General features: G+C 44.3%; 1 protein-coding gene across 3 annotated transcripts in view; it reads right to left on the reverse strand.

The window, feature by feature from the left end:
* The window catches only part of FAM149B1 (family with sequence similarity 149 member B1), a 1,523,608-nt gene that overhangs the window by 1,304,968 nt on the left and 205,761 nt on the right, over nucleotides 1-12,879 (reverse strand). The gene's annotated exons all lie outside the window — the stretch shown is intronic.

Raw genomic sequence — 12,879 nt, forward strand, 5'->3', positions numbered from 1 at the left:
ACCCTGCCCCAGCCTTTTGTTCCTCTGGTGGCTGGTTATCCCCAGACCCCAGAATGGAGGAAACACTGTCTGACCCTATAGAACTTCTGAGTCAGAAGTCATTTGCAGAGCTGTGGAATCTGCGAGTATCTTGTCTGTTTGAATAAAGAGCAATCGAAGCCAACCAGTCCTTAGATGAAAAATAAAATTCTTTATTCAATAAAGGTTAGTAAGCACTTTCACGTCTGCAACGGACGCTTCACCAGACTTAAATTAAAAAATGTTCATTCTGAATGTTTAAATGTCCAGCACTTGAACACATGAACCAATAAAAAGACAAACTGAATTCATTGTCATGAATAATTAAATAAAACAAGCTTATAGTAAACAGTCATACATACCTATTTTTTATATATCCATTTTCTGTATATCCATTTTTTATGTATTCAGTCTTGGATGTGATTATAAGCATGGCGTTTTTAATGACTGTTTACTATAAGCTTGTTTTATTTAATTATTCATGACAATGAATTCAGTTTGTCTTTTTATTGGTTCATGTGTTCAAGTGCTGGATATTTAAACATTCAGAATAAACAGTTTTTAATTTAAGTCTGATAAAGCGTCCGTTGTAGACATGAAAGCACTTACTACTCTTTATTGAATAAAGAATTTTATTTTTCATCTAAGGACTGGTTGGCTTCGATTGTTGTGGAGTACCTGCACCTTTACATTCTTTATTTTGACTTCTGGGTTCAGCAGGTACCTTACCCTGAGAGAGCTCTTCGTTTTTTATCTTGTCTGTTTGGCTCAATGGAAAGTTTGTTTTCCAGGGTAGTGCACTGATCACAACAGATCTTTTGCAGATACAGCCAGTGTGAAGAAAAATAAAGCAGAACTAATTCGCAAACACCAAGTAATCACAGGCGGTACAAAGTCTAGCAGACAACTGAAAGAATTGAGTAGATATTAACAGAAGTGAAATACAAATGTCCTTAATTTCAGTCGTAAATATGGGAGGTAAGTAGCGTGTGGTAGCAGAGGATGGAGGGAGAACTGACATAAGTGGAGGAGTTGGGTGTTGTATAAAGTGGAAAAGCACCTGCAGTCAGATTTTTTGATGGTGGTTTTGAGTTGTGCTCTGAAAGTGGGGAAGGAGAATTTTTTTGTTTTTATTTGGGGGGGGGGGGTTGAAATGGTTGATTGATGCACTGCTGTTTTGCTTTTGGGAGTCTAGAGTGAGCGAGTTAATTGGAGAGGTTTAGGGGGTTTGCAGGGTGTTGGTTTATTATGGGGTTTAGCAGCAAGAGACAAGGAAGGCACCTGGTTGAAGTAGTTTTGAAAAGAAGTGACCCTAGAAAAAGCACAACTGTTAAGCGACTAGAAGCCATCTGGCTTTGAAGAGGTTGGGAATGGAAATGAATCAGCAAATTTTGTTTTCAGTACAACTATAGACTGGATGTGTGTTTTGTTATGGCTATTGTACGTAGCCTGTATTTGGGTTGAACAAGGACTCGTTTACCGATTGGAGCTCTACCTGGTCTGGCTACCTGGTCTGGAGAGAAAAAAAAGAGAGAGAGATTTACCTGGACCAAAATAAGAAAACTGAACATTTTCTCTCTGTTTTGCATGTGCTTGTGGAAGTAAAGTGACTGGTCCAGCCATGATTCTGGGCGTTTAAAGCTTGTGGTTGTTTGTTTTGGGATACCAAGAATTTTCAGCCTTTGTGAGAGGTTCCAGATAACAACATACTTTTTTGGGGGAAGGGTGTAGGAGTAGCTTAAGGTTGTTTAGCCAAGAGTGAAGGAAGTGGAGATCAGATTGAAGTTGGAGTAGTCTTTTTGTAAGGGCTACTGGAGGTGATGGGATGAGCCGATTCTGAATCTGATGTATCTGTTTTTAAGAACTGTTGGCACTTGGTAACAGTGTTGGAGAGCCCTGATTTTTTGGTAGGGTTGAAGGGGCAGGGGATGATTAAGATCAGAGCTTTGATAAAGTTAGTGAAGATTGCTTTAGAAAGTTTTCCTATATCTGTGTGGAATAATCTCATTTGTAAGTGACCACGGTGCTATCATTGTGCTTCAGCAAGCTCATTGTCCGCAGTGATTAAGAGCGAGAAGCTTGTATTGCTGCAAGTATGTGGATGGTTGGCTGTCATTGGGTTGGGAGGGTGGCTTAATGATTAAGGTGTTTGCCTTACAAACACAAGGTGCAGGGTTTGAGTCTCTCAATGGATAATTGGCTAGGCTTAAAATGGCTCACAAGGGCAGTTAGCTTAGTATTAAACTATGAACCTAAGGAAAAAGTTCTATTGATTCAGACTGAACTCTGAGCAAACATTTGGTCAAAAAGAGGGGTTGGTTCTAAGAGAAACCTCGTCTTTGAGAAAAATTAAATAAGGGGGATGAATAAAAAGAGCTTGTAATTCTGATACCCTCCTACCTGAGGTAATGGCAATCAAGAAAATCGTTTTCCCAAGTCAAAAATGTTAGAGAACAAGAACTAGCCGGTTCGAATGGAGGAAGAATGAAGGCAGCTAGGACTAAATTTAGATCCCAAGGAGTTAGTGGTTCTCTTATTGGGGGTCTCAAAAGGATAGTACTCCTCAGAAAAGCTTTGCATAGCCTGTGGGACATAATGTTGGAACCCATTTCTCCCACATGAAAATTGGAAATAGCAGCCAATTGAACTCGCATAGTTGTTGCTGCACCTCCTTGGTTAAAAGTTTCAGAGAGGAATTCTAGAATCTTTGAAATAAGTACAGTAAAAGGATCAATATTAATTTTGTTTGCTTAACAAGAGAACCGTTTCCATTTGCTAGTATACAGTTTTCTGGTAGAGGATTTGTGAGAGGAAATTAGAATATGTTGTACTGCCAGAGAGATGTCAGGAAGCCTGGCTAAGATGGGAAGTGGAGGAACCAGTCAGCTAGTCTGTAAGGAAGGATGGTGTGCGCCCGATTGATGCATCAACAGATCTGGAAATGGGTCCAGAATCCAAGGCTCCTCCTGAAGATGGGGCCATAGAAACAGGAACCAGATTTGATGAGGCCAGTAGGGGGAAATGAGAATTAGTTTGCAACCTACCAATTTTCGTTTCTGAAGAACCTTGGGTATCAGAGGGAATGAGGGAAAGGCATACAGAAGTCCCAGGGGCCAATCTTAAACAAGTGCATCCCTGGGTGATTGTACCGGTGAGGGGACTAGGGCTAAATAGCTATTGCATTTGGCATTGATGGATGTGGCAAACCGATTGCAGCAAGGCTGGCCCCACTTGCAAAAATATCTGGTTAGCAATATCCTGTTTCAGGGACCACTCATGATGCATAAGTATAGTCCTGCTTAGCTTGTCCGCTATCACGCTGGATTTCCCCAGAATGTGCATAACAATAAGAAAGCGTTGGGAAGACATCGCCCATTACCATACTCTTAGAGCCTCTCGACACAAGGGGTAGGATCTGGTTCCACCTTGCTTGTTGATGTACCATACCACTGACATGTTGTTTGTCTGAATTGCAATCATCCCTGTGGGGAGAGAAAGTACAGTTTTGTACCTACCATAAATGCAGATGTTCGAGTGTTCACACTGCTGCAGTCATCACACTTGGGTTATCTGCAGTCAGGCGGTCCCGCAGTCGGCCCGAGTTCCAAAGTCTTGGTCCGGCGTCGGTTGCTGTCGCTTCTTCCCTGACGTCAGTGCGACAGAGGTATAAAAGAGGCAGCAGACACCATTTTCTTCAGTTTTTCTTGCCCCAGATGTCAGGTGCCCCCAAATAGGAAGGCAATACATAATCCTAAGTAAATTACATAAGTAGAAAACAATAACTACAGCTGTAAGCAAATACACCATACAGAAATACATCTTGGAGATTGTATAAACAAGGAGCTATAGATAAAACCCAGGTAAAAAGAGGGGAAGGTGGGAGGGTAACCTGGACTGCAGCAGTGTGAACACTCTAACATCTACATTTATGGTAGGTACAAAACTGTACTATGTTCATTGTGTTACACTGCTGCAGTCATCACACTTGGGTTGAATCCCAAAGCTAAGGCTGGGTGGTTGGTACTAAACAGGGTTTGGAGAAGCTAGTAGGCCCTGCAAAGCTGCAGTGGCAAAGCCAGCTCTGGTTTTTGAGTATAGAGGTAAGTGGTAGTGCTTGGTGAATGTGTGCACTGAACTCCAAGTTGCAGCCTCCAAAATATCCTTGGTTGGTACCCCTCGGAGGAAGGCTGCTGATGTTGCTGTAGCCCTGGTGGAATGAGGCCTAATGTTACCAGGTACAGGTTTCCCATGGTGTGTGTAGCAGAAATGGATACAATGTCCTATCCATTTTGAAATGGTCTGTTTTGATATAGGCTTTCCTTGAGATCCTGCAGCACAGGATACAAAGAGCTGATCAGATTTTCTGAAAACCTTTTTTTATCCAAGTAGAAACATAATTGCCTGTGAATGCCCAAAGAGTGTAGGATCCTTTTCCCTTTATTCTGGGGGTTTGGATAAAAGGTGGGTAAATGAATGGTTTGGTTTAGAGCCACACTGGATACTACCTTTGGTATAAAGGAAGAGTTAGGTCGTAAACAGACTCTGTCTTGATGAAAAATGATGAAAGGCTCCACTGCCATTAGGGCCTATAGCTCTGAGACTCTTCGTGCTGAAGTTATTGCCAGCAGCAGGGCAGTTTTCCATGATAAAAACTGTAAATCAACTGAAAAAGCTGGCTCGAAGGGCGGTAGTGTAAGTTTTTCCAAAACAAAATTGAGGTCCCAAGTTAGTGTTGGTGCTCTTCGGGGCGGTCTTATGTTCTTAGCCCCTCTGAGGTACTGTTGTAATAATGGATGTGAAAAAATAGGAGGATCCGTGTTGTAATGAGCTGAAATAGCTGAAGCGTGGATCTTTATAGATGAAAAGGAAAGGCCTTTGTGCAACATCTCAGTTAAATATTGCAGAATCGGAGGAATATTTGGGACAAGAAGATTTTGGCCTTTAGCCTGGTTCCAGGCGCAGAATCTTTTCCATTTGTCTGAGTAGATTTTCCTGGTGCTGGGTCTCCTGGCCTCCAGAATGACATCCATAACAGCTGTAGAGAGAAGTGTTGACTGGTTGTTTAGATAATCTGCCATGCAGCCAGATTTAAAGTCTTGAGCTGGCTGTGTAGAATCTGATTGTTTTGCTGAGTCAGCAGGTGAGGAATTTGAGGTAAAATCCATGGTGGGCCTTGAGCCATGTTCCTTAATATTGGATACCAGTGTTGGCATGGCCAGTCTGGAGCAATGAGCATCATTTGTGGCCTCTCTAATCTGGCTTTTAGCAGCACCTTTGCCAGAAGAGGCAGTGGAGGAAAGGCATACACTGTTAGTGTTTTCCAACTGAATGAGAGGTCGTCCACTTTCCAAGCTAGAGTGTGGTATGTCCTTGTGCAAAACTTTTGCAGTTGGTAGTTTTGGGGGGAGGCAAACAGATCTATGTCTGGGCTCCCCCATTTTTGAGTTATTGTGAATACTTGTGGGTCTAGTTTCCACTCGTGAGGATCCATGATATTTCTGCTTAGTTTGTCTGCCAATGTATTTTTCTTTCCTGGCAGGAATTGTGCTTGTAGTTGAACTTGGTAGGTCAGTGCTGTGTTCCACAAGGTCATTGCTTGCCTGCATAGTGGGTAGGAATGTGTGCCCCCCTTGTTTGTTTATTATTAGAAGTTGTCCTAGATGTAGGAGGTCCTTGAAAGCTGTTAGGGCATTTTGTACAGCTAGCATCTCTTTTTGATTAATGTGGAGATGCATTTGATCTGCAGACCATTTGCCCTGAATACACTGTCCTGCCATGTGTGCACCCCAGGCGTAATCCGATGCATCTGTTGTCATTGTTTGCCTGGCTGTGGGCAAGGTGAAAGGCTGACCCTTGTTGAGGTGACACGCCTGAGCCCACCATAGAAACTCCTGTTGAAGGCAGGAATTAGTGGTATTACTGTTTCCAAGCTGTGGCTGTGTTGAGTCCATACGCTTTTCAAGTACCATTGTAATTTCCTCATATGCAGTTTGGCATATGGTATTAGTAGTATGCAAGATGCCATGAATCCCAAGGCCTGCAGAATTTTTCTTGCAGGGAGTTGGGTCTTTGTTGCCATCACTTTGAAGTATTGAGTCAGCTGTCCTTGCTTGACTGGCGTGAGATAGTCTGGCATGAGATAATCCATCTGGGCCGTTGTATTTAAGCTGGCACCCAGGAATATTATGTCTTGTGACGGCACTAGTTTTGACTTCTTTTCGTTTACTGTGTACCCTAGGCAACTTAGTAGGTTTTTTTTTTTACAAACGTCAGATGTTTTAAAAGAATGTCCTTGCTGTCTGCTTGAATAAGGCAGTCGTCCAGGTATGGATATATTTGGATTCCTCTTTGTCTGCAGTATGCAATTATTGGTGCCAGGCATTTTGTGAAGACCCTGGGTGCAGTAGATAAGCCAAAGGGCATTGCAGAGAATTGGTAATGAGTTGTACCTGCTATAAATCGGAGGTATCTTCTGCAATTTTGTCTGATAGGGACATGCAGGTATGCCTCCTTGAGGTCCAACGTTACTAGCCAAGCCTTCTTGCCCAGCATGTGAAGAAGTTGCTGTAGTGTGAGCATCTTGAATTTGAGTACTTCCAGGTATTTGTTTAGAATTGAAAGGTCCAGAATGGGTCTCCAGGCTTTGTCTTTTCAGGGAACCAGACAGAGTCTTGAGTTAAATCCTTGTCCTTGCTCCTGTGTAGGAACCTGTTGAATGGCTCTCATGTCCATGAGTGCTGTAATTTGTCTTTGAGCCTCTGCCCATTGATTTTGATGGCAGGTTTTCGAAATTCCTTTTATCCTTGGTAAAGTGTGAAAGTGGAACCTGTATTCTTGAGTTACAATATTTAGGACCCATTTGTCTTTTGTGATGATGTGCCAATTGTCTGCAAAAAGTGCAAGTTTTCCTCCCAAGGGAGCTGCCAAGAGTGATTTGCTTGGCAATCTGAGGGGGTAAGTCATTGTGATTGTCTTCTGATAGTTTGAGGCCTGTCTTCTCCTCCTTTCTGGGTTGTGGCACCCCATTGTCGTGGCTTGTAAGAGCCTTGTGGCTGACCTCTGCCCCTTGGGCATCTGTATTTGCCCCTCTGAGGTCTGTCAGAAGTTGGAAAGGACCAGTTTTTGGTTGGCCAATTTCTGCTGAAACGAGGGGGTTGGACCTGTAAAAAATCCTTGACCGTCTGCATAGATTTTGCTTTATCCTCCATTTTCTTTAAAACCTCTTCTGCTTTCACACCAAATAAAACATCCTGCTGTAAGGGTGCATCCAATAACTTTGCTTTAACATGATCCGGTAATGTTTGTTCTTTTAACCAAGCATGTCTACGAATGACAGACCCTGTTACAGCTGCTCTGCAAGAAGCTTCCAATGAATCAAATCCACATTGCAAAGTATGTTTTCCAACTTGTTCTGCTGCATGCAACAAATCTTGCATTTCCTTGTAATCAGGCTGCTCTGTACGAGTGCTCATTTTTTGTTTTAATTGAGGCATCAAATATTGTTGATATTTCAGCATGTGAAACTGGCAATTTATGGCCCTCATAGCTAGAGTAGCTGAGGTATATACTTTCTTTCCCCATCTGTCTAGTGCTCTAGAATCCCTTTCAGATAGTACTGGATTTTTAGCAAGAGAGGCCTTAATCCCTTTGGGACCCTGGGAAATGGTTTCTGGGTCAGCAACAGGGCTTTTATATAGGAATTTATGTGAGTCAGGGACTCTGTAGTATCCTGTCTGGTTTGGCTGGTGCAGGAGGTAATGAATCTGGGTTAAGGCTAGATTCTGAATAAACATCATCCACAATGTCTAACACAGGTGGAATAGCAAGGGGTTTGTGCTGGGGTAGTAAGAGGAACTCTCGGAGCCTTTTCTTAGAATCAGAGTAATCCTGGCCTCCCCAGTGGAAATGTTCCCTCATGGTATGTAAAGTTTCCCCAAAAGAGTAGTCTTCTGGGGGAGATGCTGAAGGAATAGACTCTTCAGCATCAGTCTTCATAAAGGGGAAAAGAGTACTCCTGTTCCTCAGAAGAATCTGAGTTAATAGAAACCTGGTCAGAGGAAGCGTAGTCCTCTCCTCCTGTCTAGGCCTTTTGTCAGGTGGGGGATGGGAGCCCCTGATTAGGGTAATTAAGTCTTCGGCCATCTTAAGCATCTGTTTCTTAGGCATGGGGCCTTGCAGTGGAGACTGCTGTACAGGCTTCCTTACTTTTAATGGAGTTTTCAGTTTTGCAAAGGATTTAATAGTAAGTGTAGTCGGTCTGAAGACACCTTCAGCAACTGATGGGCTTTCAACTGCACCGGAATCCCCATCAGCCATGGAGTCGGACGGGCCTAAATATAAAGGCTCTGGAGGCCCTGCAATCTCCGCTTGGGAGTCGGATGCAGGCTGGAGTTCTAAATCAGCGGTCATCAGGGGCTGCGTAGGTGCCTCACTGAAAACCGGAGACTGGCCTAGCAGAGGCCTCTGTGTCTGGTTTGGGTCTCGGCTGCCTAGCCTTATCTTTGCACTTTTTATGCATCCCAGTTGTTGGTTGCTCCGATGGCATGGTATAATTAAATTTTCTATCAAAATAATGTCGGGCGAAATCAAACCGACATTTAATAGTTTGTTTATTAAACCTAGCACAAAACCGACAACCTGTGACATCGTGGTCTGGGCCTAGGCAAGGGATACAATAAGAATGAAAATCCTTATGAGGTATTTGCTTCCCACAAGAAATGCAATTATTAACTTTTTCTGACATCGGACTGAGGCAAGAAAAGGTTCCCCAATGGGGTACTTAGCTTTATTGAAGACTTTGGTCTGAAAATCTCAGGAGTCGGCCGACCAGCACTTGCAAACTGCTTCTGCTTCGGGCACCGTGTGGCAAGAAAGACTGAAGAAAATGGCATCAGCTGCCTCTTTTATACCCCTGTTGCACTGACATCAGGGAAGAAGCGACAGCAACCGACGCCGGACCAAGACTTTGGAACTCGGGCCGACTGCGGGACCGCCTGACAGCAGATAACCCAAGTGTGATGACTGCAGCAGTGTAACACGATGAACATCTGTGAAGTGTTTGCAATTCCAGGAGCACTGCTCTCATCTCGAGGACATTTATGTGCAAGTGGTACTTGTGCTATGGCCAAGTCCCATGAACAGTCTGTCCCAGATAACGCCCCTCCATCTGGGAAGAGTCTGTGGCCACTGGTTGGGGGAGGGCCAAACGGTCTGCCTATCAGTTGGATGGACTGAAGCCACCATTTTATGTCCTTCTTGCAGGTCTCCGTGATGAGAATTTTGTGGGACATGGGTAGATCTTGCATGGACCACTGAGCAAACAGGAGCCACTGCAATAGCCTCATGTGGAAACGCGCCATGGGAACTAGCATTATTGCTGCCGCCACTGAGCCCAGGACTTTCAGAACAAATCTTGCTGGAGTCTTTTTCCTCCGGATTACAACTGTAACCGGATGTCAAATGGTCGACACCCTCAAGTGAGGCAATTTTGCGATCATGTCTTTGGTATCTATATCTGCTCCTATAAATGTTAATATATGGACAGGGCAACAAGGCAGACTTTTCTCAGTTTATAGTGATGCCTAGCTGAGAGCAGAGGTGGAATGTGGTGTCCCTTGTCTCGGTTAGTCGATGCTGGGTGGTAGCAGTAAGGAGCCAGTTGTCCAGATAAGAAAACACCCAGAATCCTAGATGCCTCAGATGAGCCATGACTACTGCCATGCATTTGGTGAACACCCTGGGGGCTGTGGTGAGGCCAAAGGGCAGATCTCTGAACTGGTAGTGACCGGCTCCCAGCTGGAAGCATAGAAATCTCCTGGATCACCTGTTCATCTTGATATGGTAGTACGCATCATGAAGAATGATGGAGCAGATCCAATTGTCCTTTCCCAGGAAGGGAAGTATGGACTGCAGTGTCACCATATGGAACTTCATTTTCTTGACAGACTTGTTGAGTCTGCTGAGGTAAAAAATGGGCCTCCAGTCCCCTGTTTTCTTTGGTACAAAAAAGAACCTTGAGTAAGTTCCGGACCCGATATGGTTTGTGGGGATTTCTTGGATGACTCTTTTTCTTAGACACTTTTGAACTTCTAGAGTTGCTTGTTCCCTTAGATTGGGTGGCACATATGGGATGGATTTTTGTTTCCTGGGAAGAGGTGGCATGGAGAAAGGAATACTGTATCCCCTGGATATTATCAACTCTACCCATGGGTCTTTTGTGATATTTTGCCGGCTTCTGGGTACAGTGACAATCTTCCCCCGACTGCTTCCAGAGGTGGACAGGTGGGCCTCCTTTCAGGAGTGCTGGAAGTGCCTACCAGAGAATGCATCTCTGTCGCCGTGACTCTGCAGACCCCCTCTGCCGCGAGGGCAGCGTCTCCCATTATTATTCCCCCCTCTGCCCCGGGGGGAAAATCACCATGTGCATCAGGCGAAGCTCCCTGGGATTTCCGGAACTACATTTTTCCAACTTTTAGTCCTTTGGGATAAGGTGTAGAAGGCGTGGAAAAAACATACTCCCATGGCAGAGAGAGAGTCTTGCCATCCTCCTCAAACCTGGTTAGAGTCTCTTTTACCTTAGGCCCAAACAACGATGAACCATCAAAAGGGGTGTTGGTAAAGGAGGACGTGAAGAGCTCTGCAAATTGGCAAAGGCACATCCAGAAAGGAAGTCTGAGCCTTTTCTTGGATTCTGAGTAATCCTGGCCTTCCCAATGGAAATGTTCCCTCATGGTACATAAGGTCTCCTCAAAGGAGTAATCCTCAGGTGGAGAGGCTGATGGAATTGATTCCTCAGCATCTGAATCCTCATAAGGGGGTAAAGAATATCCTAGATCCAAGGAAGAGTCTGAGGAAATGGACACCTGGTCAGAAGATTCATAGTCTGCATCCTGTCTGGGCCTTTTATCAGGAGGGGGAATGGGACCCCCTGATCAGGGTGATTAGGTCCTCAGCCATTTTTAGCATTTGTTTCTTAGGCATGGAAGCCTGTCCTGGAGAGAGTTGTGTCCGTTTCTTTGCTTTTAAGGGGGCTTAGACTTAGCAGAGGGTTTAATGGTTAACTGGGTAGGTCTGAAAACACCCCCTGTAGCTGTGGATTGCTCAGCTACTTCGGTTCCCTCTGTAGGGTTAGGATCGGAAAGCTAAGATCCTAGTGCATCCGAAGGCCCAGCAAGCTCCACGTGGGAGTCGGAGGTGGTCTGTGGAAGCGGTCATCAGGGGCTGCTGAAAACCAGAGAACCGGCAACCGGCCTAGAAGAGGCCTCGTCATCAGTTTTGGGCCTCGGATGCCTATCCTTGTCCTTTTTATGCATTGCGGTCGTCGGAATTTCCGACGGCATGGTGTAATTAAATTTTCTGCCAAAATAATGTCGGAAAAAATCAAACAGACGTTTAATAGTGCGCTTGTTAAACCTAGCACAAAACCGACAACCAGTGACGTTGTGGTCAGGGCCTAGGCATGGAATACAATAGGAGTGGAAATCCTTATGAGGTATTTGCTTCCCACAAGAAATACAGTTATTAACTTTTACTGACATCGGTCTGAGGCAAGAAAAAGTTTCCCCAACGGGGTACTTAGCTTTTTTAGAAGACTTTGGTTCTGGATTCGTAATGAAAATCTCAGGAGTCGGCCGACCGGCACTTGCAAACTGCTTCTGCTTCGGGCACTGCAAAGCAAGAAAGACTGAAGAAAATGGCGTCGGCTGCATCTTATATACCCCTGTTGCACTGACGTCAGGGAGGAGGCGACAGCAATCTACGTCGGACCATGACTTTGGAACTCTGGCCGACTGCGGGACCGCCTGACGGCAGTATAACCAAAGTGTAATGACTGCAGCAGTGTGTAACACGATGAACATCTCTGATTCTATGGTCTGTTTCTGCCTCTTGGGCAACGGTTGTTTGAATTTTCTCCATCTCTGCCTCAGTGGAGATCTCCGGGGCTATTGAAGTGAAAACTCTCTGATTTTTCTGAACCACATTTTCCTACCTCTCCTTTGATTCCTGGAAAAGGATCTTTGTGAAATGGAGAAAGGGATTCCTATGGCAGACATGGTCCTACTGTCTTGTTTGCTCCTGATAAGAGTTTCTTTTACCTTGGGTCCAAAAGGGGGGAACTGAAGGAGGCATTTATAAAAGATGCCTTGCAGCATTCTGAAAAATCATACAGCTTCATCCGGCATGGAGCTGCATGGTAATGCCTATACCAGATGCTCTTGATGTGCCATCTGCTACATTTGATTGCAGTCCCATGACAACACTGGAAATAAATTTCAGGGCAGACATTGGGGGTGTACACAGTTTTTTAGATATCTGATGGTGAGTTAACCAAAAGAGACCTGAATACTTCCTTGATCAAGTCCCTTTGGAAACAGATGTGTAAGGTAATTCAGCACTCAAAGTGCAAAAGTCATCTATCTCTTAACACCAGTCTCTGGTTCATGTCCCAGGAACTTCAAATCAGCTTCTGTGCTTTTCTGGTCTTTCTTTGAAACTACGGAAAATGTCTCATGGGCAAAGTCTCTCTATGGGCATTGTTCTCAGAAGAATGAGAAGCAGAGTTACCTTCAACTTGCTGGCTCACTCTGTTGGATAAAACTTTTTATTTCCTCTTCAGCCTACTCTGCATCAAAAAATGCCTTTGATCATCAGGGGAAAATACTGTGAAGATAGCAAGACATAGCAGCTTGAATCTCACACCTTCCTCTTGACATTCCTTGATTGCTGGGATAAACTTGCTCAGCTTCTGCGTTGTGAACACTGAATAATCATTTTCCACAAATAGTACCACTCCAATTTTTAATACTTATCTTTTTTTCACAGCTTTGTCAGGATCAACTCTTTTTGCTGGTATAATTGCAT

The sequence above is a fragment of the Protopterus annectens genome, chromosome 14.part0 (genome assembly GCF_019279795.1).
Source record: "Protopterus annectens isolate FY-2018-M chromosome 14.part0, PAN1.0, whole genome shotgun sequence".
In the NCBI taxonomy this organism is placed as follows: Eukaryota; Metazoa; Chordata; order Ceratodontiformes; family Protopteridae; genus Protopterus; species Protopterus annectens.